Here is a 13892-nt window from a genome sequence, read left to right as displayed (position 1 = left end):
ACAGGTTCATGAGCTGAGGAATTCCGACAACCTCTAGAAACTACCAAGGGCAAGAAGACAGACTATTATTCCTCAGCGCCTTCAGAAGGAACGCATCCCTATGGACTCATGTTAAGTATGTGGCCTCCAGAGTATATAAGAGGACAGATGAAGGCTGTTTTAAGATCCTAAGTTCTGGTAATTTGTTAGAACAGCAGTAGAAAACCAGTTCAGCACCAATGACTAAGAATACTCATACTGGATCATCATGTGAGTAAGAAGTAAACTTGAACTGTGTTAATTCACTGGAATGTTGGTGTACGCTTTTAAGAGTGAGTCATGTCATTGTAAATACTATGGACTCTAGATGCTAGACTTGATGATATCCTGAGAAGCTAAGGGTTTACCAGGTTGGATATTACTCAGTCTGGCTCCATTCTTCTGTGCCTTGATCTGCTGTTTTCTTCCCACTTTCTCAAAGCTTCAAGTTCAATTTACTTTTGTGTCCTCTTCCACTGCCTTTTGTGACTGTGCCAGGTTAGAATAAGTTTTGCCACAGTCTTGAAACAGTCATGTACTTTTTTCTGTGCAAAATAAAGTGGATAAATATGGTAAAACAAATGGAGCATCTCAACAAAGAATTACCAAAAAGACAATTTTAAAGTGCAGTTATCTACAGTGCATCTGTTTAAACACCCTCACTACCATTTTTCTCTCTAAATTTCAACTTTTCCTTCTGGTGGCCCACTTTTATCAGACTTTTGAATAGGTTTCACTGGAGACTGAGGTGGAGTTTAGGTAAGCCAACTGAAATTATTTATATGTCAATATCACCTTTCTAAGGTTTTTTTGGTTCTTTATAAATACGGAGATAGATGTGCTCATTTCAGAAGCTGGAATGCATTTTCATAAAGTTTTGTAATTGTTTCTATCCACCCTTTCACACTCTATTTTTACATTACCTTCTGTAAATATCTGTGCTAGTCAAGGTAGGTTGGAAGCAATATACATCAAGGCTCTGCGTAACAGCAGAGTTGTAAGATATGAAGAGCCAGAGCACCTGGGCTCCCAATGAACTGCTTAAAGATGAACTCCCTGATACAGAACCCACATTTGAATATCTGTTATAATGAGAATAACCTTTCATTGTGTCAAGTCACCAAATTTTGGAGTTGTTTATTTTAGGAGTTGTCCTGCTTTTCTCCACTCAGAGGAGTAAAAAACGGTTTAGAGAATTGTTTGTACGGTCTAATTTTGTCATTGTAATGTATAGGATGATCAAAGTGAAGTGACTTTGTGACTAAGGTCACATATATGACAGTGGTCAATTTAAAAATTTCAAAGTCTCTTGACTTCACTCAAATGCTACCCCACATACCCAGTATTTGATTCCCTCATGAAACCATTTTCCACCATTCCCAGCCCTGAAGCAGCCAGGGAAATGTCTTCAAGTCTAGCTCATAGGACTCTCTGTTGCATCGATTTTCTAGAAGATTTATGGCATTGACCTGAACTCAATGAAGAAACTAAATCCAATTCGCTAAGGAATTACAAGCCTGTCCGATCAATAATCTATTTATCTCCTTCACTTTGCCATCTTTAGACACTTCCAGCTTGTCATAGGAAATTGAAGGCATTTAAAAATATATATAATTATGCAGCCTTAGGAGACGTCTTCAACGTCTCTGAAAATTGTCAGTCGCCTTTGAGGAAATATAACCCTGGTATGGGTAACAGAGATCACACTCTGGTCACCATCCAAGTATCTGGCCTGGGCTCATTAATAGGAATATAGTCTCAGAGTGATAGGGCACATAATTGCAGCATTTTTCCATACTAGCACGATCCTATCTGGGATATTGGGTTCAGTTCTGGGAGCCTGGTATTAGATCACATAATTGAAGTGATGCATATCCAAAAGAAAGCAACTCAAGTGATAGTGGGGGAATATTGAGGAATGAAATATGAAATGAAATATGAGAAATATTTAAATATGAATGAAACATGAGGAATATTTAAAGAAGGTGAATATTCTGTTGATATAAGCAAATTGAGGAACCTTGAAAGACAGCCTTAAATAACCAAAGGCTGGTCATAGGAAAAGGAGTTTATTCCATGTAGATCCAGATTGCAGACATAGAATATCCTCAGACAACTTAGCCAGGGTATTTTAGTTTGGTAAAAGAACAACCTCTCATAAATTGTAATTCTCCTAAAATTCTCTTTCCTGGAGGTAGCCATCTGTATGCCATCGGAGAACTGTGAACAAGATAATCATCTCTCTTGAGTGGACCATGGAGTTAAAATGGGAGGCAGCAGGATTAGGGCAAGCATACCAGATGCTGCTCCTATCCCGCACACTGATGCAGCATCTAATCCTGCCTTTGCTACATCCTCATTTACATTAGCCCACTGCCCTTGCTCTTCCCTTCCTGATTCTTGGATTTCTGGCCATATACTATTGCTTTGAGATGGACTTCTGATCTCTGAAGACTAGTGAGGCTTGAAATCTCTCTCTTGGGCTCTTTGGTTCATGAAAGTTCGTTCTGTTTTTTCCCATAGTTGTAGGCATGTGTCTACATGACATAGGTGCCCTGAATTCTTGTGTAAAAATGTATCTTCCCCTCCCCAAATTATGTAAAACTTAGTGCAGTGGCTGATACAAAAATATGAAAATAAACATGAGATGTTGCCGTATTTATCCTACAAAGGTTTACCTTCCTACTTAGTTCCTTGTTATTGCACACCATTTCTGTTGTCTGCTTTTATCACTTTCTTGACTCATAACAGTATCTTCTTTACTGCTAGATTAGCTATCTTAAAATTCACTTGGATCAGTTAAGTCTGCTATTCAGAACTGTTTAAATCCATAACACATTTGATCCCAGTTTTTCCTACCACTCCTCCTCTTAATATTACCCATTGCTCATACTTACCATTCCATACTTAACAGGGCCTAAATTAGTGGTTTTCACATTTTAAGAAACATTAGAAGCACATGGAGGGCTTATAAACCACAGATTTCTGGGGGACATCCTAGGATTCAGCAGGTCTGAAGTAGGGACCAAGAATTTGCACTTCTAATGACTTTCTGGTGAATGCCAAGGCTATTTTCCTGTGGTCCTTAGAGACCATACTCTGAGGACCTAGACTGCTCTAGACTGTAAATGTCTAGTAAGTAGGACCCGTGATACTTGTTAGTAAAGTTTCAGTGTTAGTTTGTAGCACCCTCTGAGGTATATATTGGATTGGCCAAAAAGTTCATTTGAGTTTGTCTGTAATATCTTCTGGAAGATGTTACAGGAAAACCTGAACAAAATTTTTGGCCAACTCAATAATTTTGTTTGAAGGATCTTCTCTTATGTAATGTAGATAGTTTAACAAGATCCCTAGTCTTTGCCTACTAGATTCCAATAGTATCTCCCATCCAGGTGTGAAAACCAAAATATCATCACACATTGGAAAACGCCACTCTTCTCCAAGTGAGGACCAGTGGATTAGAGGATATAGAAATTCCTAATTCTTTTTGTTGCCAAATACTTTTCATTTTTGATGAAGGTGAAAGAGGAGAGTGAAAAAGTTGGCTTAAGGCTCAACGTTCAGAAAACTAAGATCATGGTATCTGGTCCCATCACTTCATGGGAAATAGATGGGGAAACAGTGGAAACAGTGTCAGACTTTATTTTTTGGGGCTCCAGAATCACTGCTGATGGTGACTGCAGCCATGAAATTAAAAGACGCTTACTCCTTGGAAGGAAGGTTATGGCCAACCTGGATAGCATATTTAAAAGCAGAGACATTATTTTGCCAACAAAAGTCCATCTAGTCAAGGCTATGGTTTTTCCAGTGGTCACGTATGGATATGAGAGTTGGACAGTGAAGAAAGCTGAGTGCCGAAGAATTGATGCTTTTGAATTGTGGTGTTGGAGAAGACTCTTGAGAGTCCCTTGGACTGCAAGGAGATCCAATCAATCCATCCTAAAAGAGATCAATCCTCGATGTTCATTGGAAGGTCTGATGTTGAAGCTGAAACTCCAATACTTTGGCCACCTCATGCGAAGTGTTGACTCATTGGAAAATACCCTAATGCTGGGTAGGATTGAGGGCGGGAGGAGAAGGGGATGACAGAGGATGAGATGGTTGGATGGCATCACCGACTCAATGGACATGGGTTTGGGTAGACTCCGGGAGTTGGTGAAGGACAGAGAGGCGTGGCGTGCTGCAATCCATGGGGTCGCAAAGAGTCGGACACGACTGAGTGACTGAACTGAACTGATACGCACAAAGATAAACATCAATCAAATAAGAATAATATTTTTTTAAAGCATCTGTTTATGCCATGTTCATTGCCACATGGGGCTCCTGCAGAGCCAGGTTGAAGGCCATAGGGTTCTATCTGACTGCAAGTCCATTACTAGATCTTGAAACTTTATCATGATATGACTAGCATCATAGTACAGGAACCTAAGCTATGGTCAGTGAACTTAGGTGGTTTTGCTAAAAGTGGGCACAACCTGTTTGCCTGGGCCCCACATGAAATTATCTGTCCTTTTAAATAACACCAATCACACAAATCTGGGGTGGGGAGACAGTAGAAGACAGGGCATAAGATGGAGCGTAACAGTTTAATATACAGCGATTCTGTCTAGTTGTGAACACGGTCCTATGTGTCTCTTACAATCTGAAAGATTTCTACTTCCTTCCCTTGGGAAAGAATGAAAAACAGGTAAACAAAATGGTAAGTGCTCCCTGCTCTGGTTCCCCCTTCCCCTGTGTTTTATACAGAACAGACATTCTGTGTCTGTTGACTAAATAATCGACTGAACAAACACAGGTAAATGACGAGTATGGAAGAAGCTGGGGTAACATTATCTCGAGAGCTGCTCTAATTGAAAATTCTATTTTTCTATGGACATACTGTCTTGACTTCTCTGAAACATGTCAGAGGTTGCTTAAGTGCACATAAAAGATTGCAAACTGACTTCCCATAAGTACCTAAATTCCTAACGTATGCCAGGCTCTGTATTATCTACCTTCTCACTTAGTCTTACAAAAGCCCTATGAAATTAATATTAATGCCTTCATTTCACCATGAGAAGACCAAAGCTCAAAGAGGTGGAGACTTTCCTAAGGCTGAACAATTGGTTAACACCAGGAACAAAATCTGGGCCAACATTTTCTGATTCTATTTGATTGTTTCACCCACCACAAAGTCCTCAGCGATCAGCACCACTGAGCAATACACACTTCCCCACATGGCTGGACTTCTTCCACTCTGACAATATGCTCCTGAGTTAGCTCCAGCTCTGATGATGACAGCATTTATGCTTCTTCCTACAAACACAATTTCTTCAGGCTTAGATTAATAGTCTTCCTTTCCCTGCTAAAAATCTCTAGACAACACAAGTACTGCAGTGCTTTGAAACACATCAAAAGACATGAAACCCAAGACTCTAAGGGTCTGGAAGGTTCAAAGTATTGTTCACAATCATCAGGAGCAATATCTTGTTGTTCAGTGGCTCAGTCATGTCTGACTCTTTGCGACCCCATGGACTGCAGCACGCCAGGGTTCCATGAACAGTAACAATCTGGGACTTATTTGTTGAGCACGCCCCACACTCCAGACACATTCCCAAGATTTTTACATCAAAAAGTTTGGCCCAAAAATCCTGGGGACAAGTCTATAATATAGGCACTGTCACAATCCCTATTTTATTGATGAGGATTCCAAAGTTCTATGTGGTGCTACTTCCTTCATTTTAGAAAGACTCAGAGTAGTTGAGCCACTTATTCAAGGTCAGAGGCAGAATTCATACCCAATATTCTTATGATTCTGATTCTTACAACTCTTCCCACCATCAGTTTAGTTTAGTTCAGTCACTCAGTCATGTCTGACTCTTTGTTATCCCCTGGACTGCAGCACACCAGGCCTCCCTGTCCATCACCAACTCCCGGAGTTTACTCAAACTCATGTCCATTGAGTCAGTGATGCTATCCAACCATCTCATCCTCTGTCATCCCTTCTCCTCCTGCCTTCAATCTTTTCCAGCACTAGGGTCTTTTCCAATGAGTCAGTTCTTCACATCAGGTGGCCAAAGTATCAGAGTTTCAGCATCAGTCTTTTCAGCAAATATTCAGGACTGATTTCCTTTAGGATGGACTGGTTGGATCAACTTGCTGTCCAAAGGACTCTCAAGAGTCTTCTCCAACACTACAGTTCAAAAGCATCAATTCTTTGGCAGTCAGCTATCTTTATAGTCCAACTCTCACATCCATACACGACTACTGGAAAAACCATAGCTTTGACTAGACAGACCTTTCTTGGCAAAGTAATATCTCTGCTCTTTAATATGCTGTCTAGGTTGGTCATAACTTTTCTTCCAAGGAGTAAGCGTCTTTTAATTTCATGGCTGCAGTCACCATTTTCAGTGATTTTGAAGCCAAAAAAAAAAAAAGTCTGTCACTGTTTCCACTGTTCCCCCATCTCTTTTCCATGAAGTGATGGGACCAGATGCCATGATCTTAGTTTTCAGAATGTTGAGTTCCCACCATAGCCCAGTTTATTAAAAAAAAAAAAAAAAAAAAAAAAAAAAGAGAGAGAGAGAGATTAGAATCAGGCTACTTACTGAATTTTTTCTCCTCCACCTCTCCTCATGGGGTGTGGTGCATATATGCTCAGTCACTCAGCTGTGTCTGACTCTTTGAGACCCCATGAACTATAGCCCACCAGGCTCCTCTGTTCATGGAATTTCCCAGGCAAGAATACTAGACTGGGTTGCTGATTCCTCCTCCAGAGGATCTTCCTGAACCAGGGATCAAACCCATGTCACCTGCATTGGCAGGCGGATTCCCTACCACTGAGCATCTGGGAAGCCCTCATGGGAAGACACAACCTGTCTATTCAAAGGTATACAGATGAGGGACACTGCGTGCCTGCCCTCAAGGATCAATGAAATTGAATACAGATCTAGTAAGTGTAGGATTTTAAGCCAGAGAACAGTTATGGTTTCAAATCTTAATTCCAGTTTATTACTTACAAAACCTTCAGAAAGCTACTTTCTGTCTTCAAGCCTCAGTTTTCTCATTTGAAATGTAAGGATAATAATTTTTATCCCTTTTTATCAGGTCACTATAAACATTAAATCACTTGTTCAGTTGAACACACAGTAAGTGTTCAAAACAGAATGGTAAGATGACCCACATCTGCACAAAAGAGAACTGAAAATATTGAAAAAGTTAGTATGAACTAATGCTTACTTTCAATTCTAAGTGCCAAGAGGAGGGAGATTTCATGATGAGCTTAAATATGATTAAAATATTTTAGTCTTAAAGGATTCTCTTTCTCCTTTTAGAAAAAGAAACCACAGCTCAGCTACAGAAAATGACTTGCTTAATCTCTGTAAACTAGTAACATTAGGGATTCTGATTCTATTTTGTTTGCTTCTAGTTTGGTATAAGTGTGACTGGAGTGAGTCGTAAAAAGATGTAGAATTCCCTGCATACAGGGACATGTGACTCTGTATTTTAAAAACCCAAACATAGAAAGAATTACCATTGATGTGTCCTTTCTATTTTTTTTTTCCTACTTCCAACCTCTACATAGATGAAGTATATACCAAGAGAATCATATCTTCATATCATTTAATTCTCAGCATACTCCCGTGAGGTGGGTATTGCCTCCGTTTTAAAGACAGAAACAGTGAGGCCCGCTATATTAAAGCACTTGGTCAAGATTACACAATACAGAATAACTTCCAGAGCCTGAACTCTGTCTCTCTAAAATTCATGCCTTTCTGTTTTATCATTTCTTTCACACTACAAGAGTCTGTTCAAATTTTCTGTGGTACCTGCTTTCCTAGGCCAACTATACCATCTGTTTCCACCCCCCCCACTCTCTCTGCAGGGGTCCTTAGCTATGACATATTTTAATCTTATAAAGAAGAGAAAGAAACCCTGGAGAACTGACAGCTAACCAGAAAGAGAGAGACTGGTCCCTTTCTTCCAACAACTTTATTTCTTTTTTTTTTATCTTTAACATTTAATAATGTTTGCCACAGAGGCCTGTTCATTAGGTTGCAGTGGCACATATGGGAGAAACTAACTCTGCTCTGGGAAAAAAAAAAAACAATCAGAAGATATATAATAGCATATTTGGAGCTGCACAGAGAGGCTGCGATTCACAGTGCTCCATATGTTCTCAAGCATGTTCGCATGGACATCCTCGATGCTGGAATGCTAGCGCAATATATGTCCCAACTTAGATTAAATTGTTCATGCATCATAATTTTGTTGTGGAAAATAATGTACTGTGTTCATGAAGAGTGATATATCCTGTCCCTAAAATGTAATCGTTCATTCAGACACATGTTAGGTACTTACTGTGGTTCCTTTAGATGAAAGTTTTGATGGATCCCTAGTAACTAAAAGACAAAGTGGGCACAGAGGGAACAAACCTCAACATAAGGAAGGTCACGCGTGACAAGCCTGCAGCTGACATCCTGCTTAACAGTGAAAAGCTGAAACCTTTTCCTCTGAGAATAAGACAAGAGTTCTCACTATTTCCACTACTATTTGACATGGTGTTGGACATCCTAGCCATAGCAATTAAGCAAGAAAAAGAGATAAAAGGAATCCAAATTGGAAGGGAAGAAGCAAAACTGTCACTGTTTGCAGATGACAAGATACTATATATAGAAAACCCTAAAGACTCCAACAAACCACTCTCAGAACTAATAAATTCAGCAAAGTCGCAGGATATAGAATCTATAAACAGAAAGCTATGGTGTTTCTACACACGAAACACACTATCAGAAATAGAAAGTCAGAAATCAATTTCATTACAATGTCATAAAAGATAATAAAATAACTACAAATAAATTTAACCAAGGAAATTAAAGACCTGTATACTGAAAACTCTAAGTTGCTGATGAAACCTAAGAAGACACAAATGAGTGAAAACATGCTCTGTGTTCAGGGGTTGGAAGAATTGATATTATTAAATGTCCACACTACCCAAAGCAATCTACAAATTCAGTGCAATTCCTATTAACAATCCAAAGTCATCTTTCACAGAACTAGAACAAATAATGCTAAAATTTGTATGAAACCACAAATGATTCCAATAACCAAAATAATCTTAAGTAAGAACAAAACTGTAGGAATAATGCATCCTGATTTCAAACTATACTATAAAACTATAATAATCAAAACAATATGGTGCATACAGAAAAACATACACACAGATCAGTGCAAAAGAATTGAGAACCCAGAAATAAAGCCACACATATGTGGGAAATTAATATTTATTTATGACAATTAACTTATGGCAAAGAAGCAAAGAATATGCAATTGAGAAAAAGTAGTCTCTTCAATAAATGATGTTGGGAAAGCTGGGCAGCTGCATGCAAAAGAATGATTTAGACCACTATTTTATACCATACACAAAAATTAACTCAAAATTGATTAAAACTTGAATACAAGATCTGAAATAATATTATTCCTTGAAGAAAATATAAGTGGTAAAATCATTGACATTGATCTTATAAATGTCATTTTGGAACTGATTCCAATGGCAAGGGAAACAACATCAAAAATAAACAAATGGGATTACCTCAAAGATATATACATCAAAGATAAGATATGCAGATGACACCACCCTTATGGAAGAAAGCAAAGAGGAACTAAAGAGCCTCTTGATGAAGGTGAAAGAGGAGAGTGAAAAAGCTGGCTTAAAACTCAACTTTCAAAAAACTAAGATCATGGCATCTGGTCCCAGCACTTCATGGTGAATACATGGGGAAGCAAAGGAAACAGTGACAGACTTTATTTTCTTGGGCTCCAAAATCACTGCAGATGGTGACCGCAGGCATGGAATGAAAAGACTCTTGCTCCTTGGAAGAAAAGCTATGACCAACCTAGACAGCATATTAAAAAGCAGAGATATTACTTTGCCAACGAAGGTCTGTGCAGTCGAAAATATGGTTTTTCCTAAAGGAAAAAAAGTCATCCTTTAGGATTGACTTTAGGAAAACTAAAGGAAATCAATCCTGAATATTTATTGGAAGAACTGATACTGAAGCTGAAGCTCCAATACTTTGGCCACCTGATGTGAAAAGCTGACTCATTAGAAAAGACCCTGATGCTGGGAAAGATTGAAGGTAGGAGGAGAAGGGGACAATGGAGGACAAGATGGTTAGATGACATCACCAACTCAATGGACATGAGTTTGAGCAAGATCCAGGAGATGGTGAAGGTGCAGTCCATGGAGTCACAAAGAGTCGGACATGACTGAGGGATTGAACAACAAAAAGAAGTTTCTGCTCTTTGTGGTGAAAAAAAAATCATGAAAACTAGAAGTTAGTGTACCGGAATTGAGAAAATATTTGCAAATCTTGTATCCCATATGGGGTCAATATTCAAGATGCATAATATACTCATACAACTCAACAATGGGAATCTCAATTTAAAAAATGGACAGAGGATCTGAGTAAGCATTTTTCCAAAGAAGACCTGCAGATAGCAAATAGGCACATAAAAAGATGCTCACTGTCTCATTATTATTTGTTGTTGTTTAGTCACTAAGTCGTGTCTGACTATTGTGACCCCATGGACTGTAGCCCACCAGGCTCCTCTCTCAAAGGGATTTCCCAGGCAATAATACTGGAATTGGTTGCCACTTCCTATGCCAGGGGATCTTCCCAACCCAGGGATTGAACCCACATCTCCTGCATCTCCTGCTTGGCAGGCATATGCTTTACCACTGAGCAATCTGGGAAGCCCCTCTAATAATTAGGAAAATATAAATACAAACTACAATGAGATATCCTTTTATATCTGTTAGAATAGCTATTTACCCCAAAAACGAGAAACAACAAACGTTGGAGAGGATGTAGAGTTCAGAGAATTGTCATACACTGTTGGTGGGACTATAAATTGGCATATTCATGACGTAAAAACAATATGGAGATTCCTCAAAATATTAGGAATAGAACTATCATACGACCCAGCTATTCCACTTCTGGGTATTTGAAGAACACAAAAACATTACTTTTAGAAAACAGTGCATCCCTATGTTTATTGCAGCATTATTTACGATTGCCAACGTAGGGAAACAACCTAAGTGTTCATCAATGGGTGAATGGGTAATGAAATCGATATAATTTTCTAAGGCTGTTATAATACATTACCAAAAATTTGGTGGCTTGAAATGATAAGAATTTATTCTCTCACAGTTTTGGAGGCCAGAAGTCTGAAATCAAGGTGTCCGTAAGGTTGGTTTCTTTGGAAGTTCTGAGGAAGAGCCTAGTCCATGCCTCTTTACCGGCTTTGGGAGGCTACTAGTAAGGTTTGCCCTTCCTTGGTTTATAAACCCATTACTCTAATCTCTGCCTCCATTCCCACATGACTCTTCCCCCTGCCCATTTATCCATGTCTCAAATCACCTTCTGTCTTTCTCTTATAAGGACACTTGTCATTGGATTTCAGGCCAGCATAATGTCTTCCCAAGATCTTTACATTAATTACATCTTCAAAGACACCTTTTCAAAATAAGGCCACATTCACTGATTCAGTGTGTTTATATCTTTTATCGGAGGGAGGGCTACAGTTCAGCTGTATCATTTATCAGGAAATGTACAGAGAAGCTAAAATGCTAGTGAGTATAATTTTGGAAAAATTATAGTGAATGTTCATCAAATAATGATTTATTGATTAAAATTCTCTTTTAGTGGCTTGGAAAACAACTTCTTCTATTCTTTTTGGCCTGGGTTTCTTGTTTTATTTTGGTCGCATCATGCACAGCACAGCATGGTGGATCTTAGTTCCCCAACCAGGGATTGAACTGGTGTCCCCTGCAGGGGAAGAGCAGAGTCCTAACCACTGGATTGCCAGGAAATTCCCAGGCCCAAGTTTTACAGTGTTGTGAAATTATGATTATGCTTTTTTCTTAATATTTAAATTATTTATTCTTTTATTTTCTTGATATTTACTTTATTATTTATTTCCATATAGACCTTTATGGGTGCATGCATGCTAAGTCACTTCAGTCGTGACTGACTCTTTGCAAACCTATGGACTCTAATCCACCAGGCTCCTCTGCCCATGGGATTCTCCAGGCAAGAATACTGAAGCGGCTTGCCATGCCCTCCTCCAGGGGATTTTCCCAACCCAGGGATTGAACCCGAGTCTCCTGTGGCTCGTGCATTGCAGGAGGATTCTTTACTGCTTAGTCACTGGGAAGCCCATATAGATCTTTGTATGGTTCTGTAAAATTACAAATTCACTAAAAGAGATTATATCTGTTTTAACATGTATAGTAATTATAACTGCAAATTGAACATCTATTTTCCAAAGTTTTCTCATTCATCCAAAACAACTGCTTGGCATCAGAGGTACTGTAAGCATGTTCCAAATGATTTACCAGTCTTGTGCTTCACTCTTCCCTTTCACAACCTATAGTCCAGTTAAGTGGGATGATTTGAAATACTGTTGACTCTTGAACAACACGAGGGTTAGGGGCACTGACCTGATCTATGCGGACCTGCACAGTTCAAACCTATGTTGTTCAAGGGTCAACTACTCCCTCATTAAGTCTAATAGCTTCCAATACCCGTGTCTTCTCATCAACTCTTCTTTTGGGTACAGTTGCCCTCACCAAGTTCTATTCCCTGGGCAAATCTTCTTCTATTGCAGGGATGTTATTGATTTTCTATTCAACAGTCATCCCTTTACTTCCTAAAATAACCCCATTTGTGGCTCCATAAATATTATGCTCAACCTCACCATGAAGACTGAATCATTGTGGGTCTAAGTCAATATGGCTGTCCTATCGCCCTTAATAATTATTAGTTTAAATACAGCCTTGAGCTTGGTTCTGGCTAAGACAATCATAAGCAGAGGTTCTGGGGGGAGGAAATGTTTCATTGCTCTTAAAAAGAAACTCATGAAAAGGACAATTCCTTTTCTGTCTTTGGGAGTGGTCAGTCAACATGATCACTGGAACAACTGCCAACAAAATGGGTCCATGAGATAAACTTTATAAGGGGACAAGTTTACATGTTGGATGTGGCCAAGGAGAATTATGTTAAAAGATCTGTGTCTTTGATAATTTATTGAGCCATTGAGTTAACTAACACAAGACCTATCTTAAACACTTTTTAGTGGGAAAAAAGTCCTAATTAAGTTACTTTGAATTAGGTCTTTAGTTTCTTAAATCCATATCAAATCCTTCTGCATATAAAGTTATTATCATATGTATTCTTCTTATAAAAAAGCTTCCCCAGTGGCTCAGCAGTAAAGAATCCGCTGTTACGTGGGAGACATGGGTTCCATCCCTGGTTGAGAAAGACCCCCTGTAGAATGAAATGGCAATCCACTCCAGTATTCTCATTTGGAAAATCCCATGGACAGAGGAGTCTGGTGGGCTACAGTCCACGGGGTTGCAAAAGAGTTGGACATGATTTAGCGACTAACAACAGCAACAATTCATGTTATAGACTGATGTGATTACCAAAGTCGAGTTCTAATTCTACCTCTCCTTTAAAGAGTTCTCTGCCCCTCCAAATTTAGAAATCAAAATCTATGGTCCTATATTGAATTTTTACCCAGATATTCCTATACTCGGGTCTGTGTTCTTAAGCACCAAGTATTGCATTTATCAAATTATTTCCTTTCAATTCCAAATCTACCCTTCTTCACTTGGCTTTGTGATACTGGAGTTGAGCTCTGGAAACACTCCTCTTTCTGCAATTACTATATTCTTCAGAGTTCTCTTTTCCTCTCTTAGCAGTTAATCCCTGTTTGTGTGCTGTCATTTCAGTCATGTCCGACTCTCTGAGACCCCATGGACTGCAGCCCGCCAGGCTCCTCTGTCCATGGGATTCTCCAGGCAAGGATACTGGAGTGGGTTGCCATGT

General features: G+C 39.1%; 1 long non-coding RNA gene across 1 annotated transcript in view; it reads right to left on the bottom strand.

Moving 5' to 3' along the window:
• Positions 1-250: 250 nt before the first annotated feature.
• LOC145540895 (uncharacterized) overlaps positions 251-13892 on the bottom strand; it is a 137581-nt gene continuing 123939 nt past the window's right edge. Inside the window, exon 6 of the long non-coding RNA XR_014078622.1 lies at positions 251-563. This is a non-coding gene — a long non-coding RNA (uncharacterized LOC145540895). The remainder of the gene's footprint in view (positions 564-13892) is intronic.

The sequence above is a fragment of the Giraffa tippelskirchi genome, chromosome 1 (assembly GCF_054371585.1).
Source record: "Giraffa tippelskirchi isolate mGirTip1 chromosome 1, T2T-mGirTip1v1.2.pri, whole genome shotgun sequence".
NCBI classification, from domain to species: domain Eukaryota; kingdom Metazoa; phylum Chordata; class Mammalia; order Artiodactyla; family Giraffidae; genus Giraffa; species Giraffa tippelskirchi.
The sequence above is the reverse complement of the archived record's forward strand: the minus strand, read 5'-3'. Positions and strand labels throughout refer to the sequence as shown.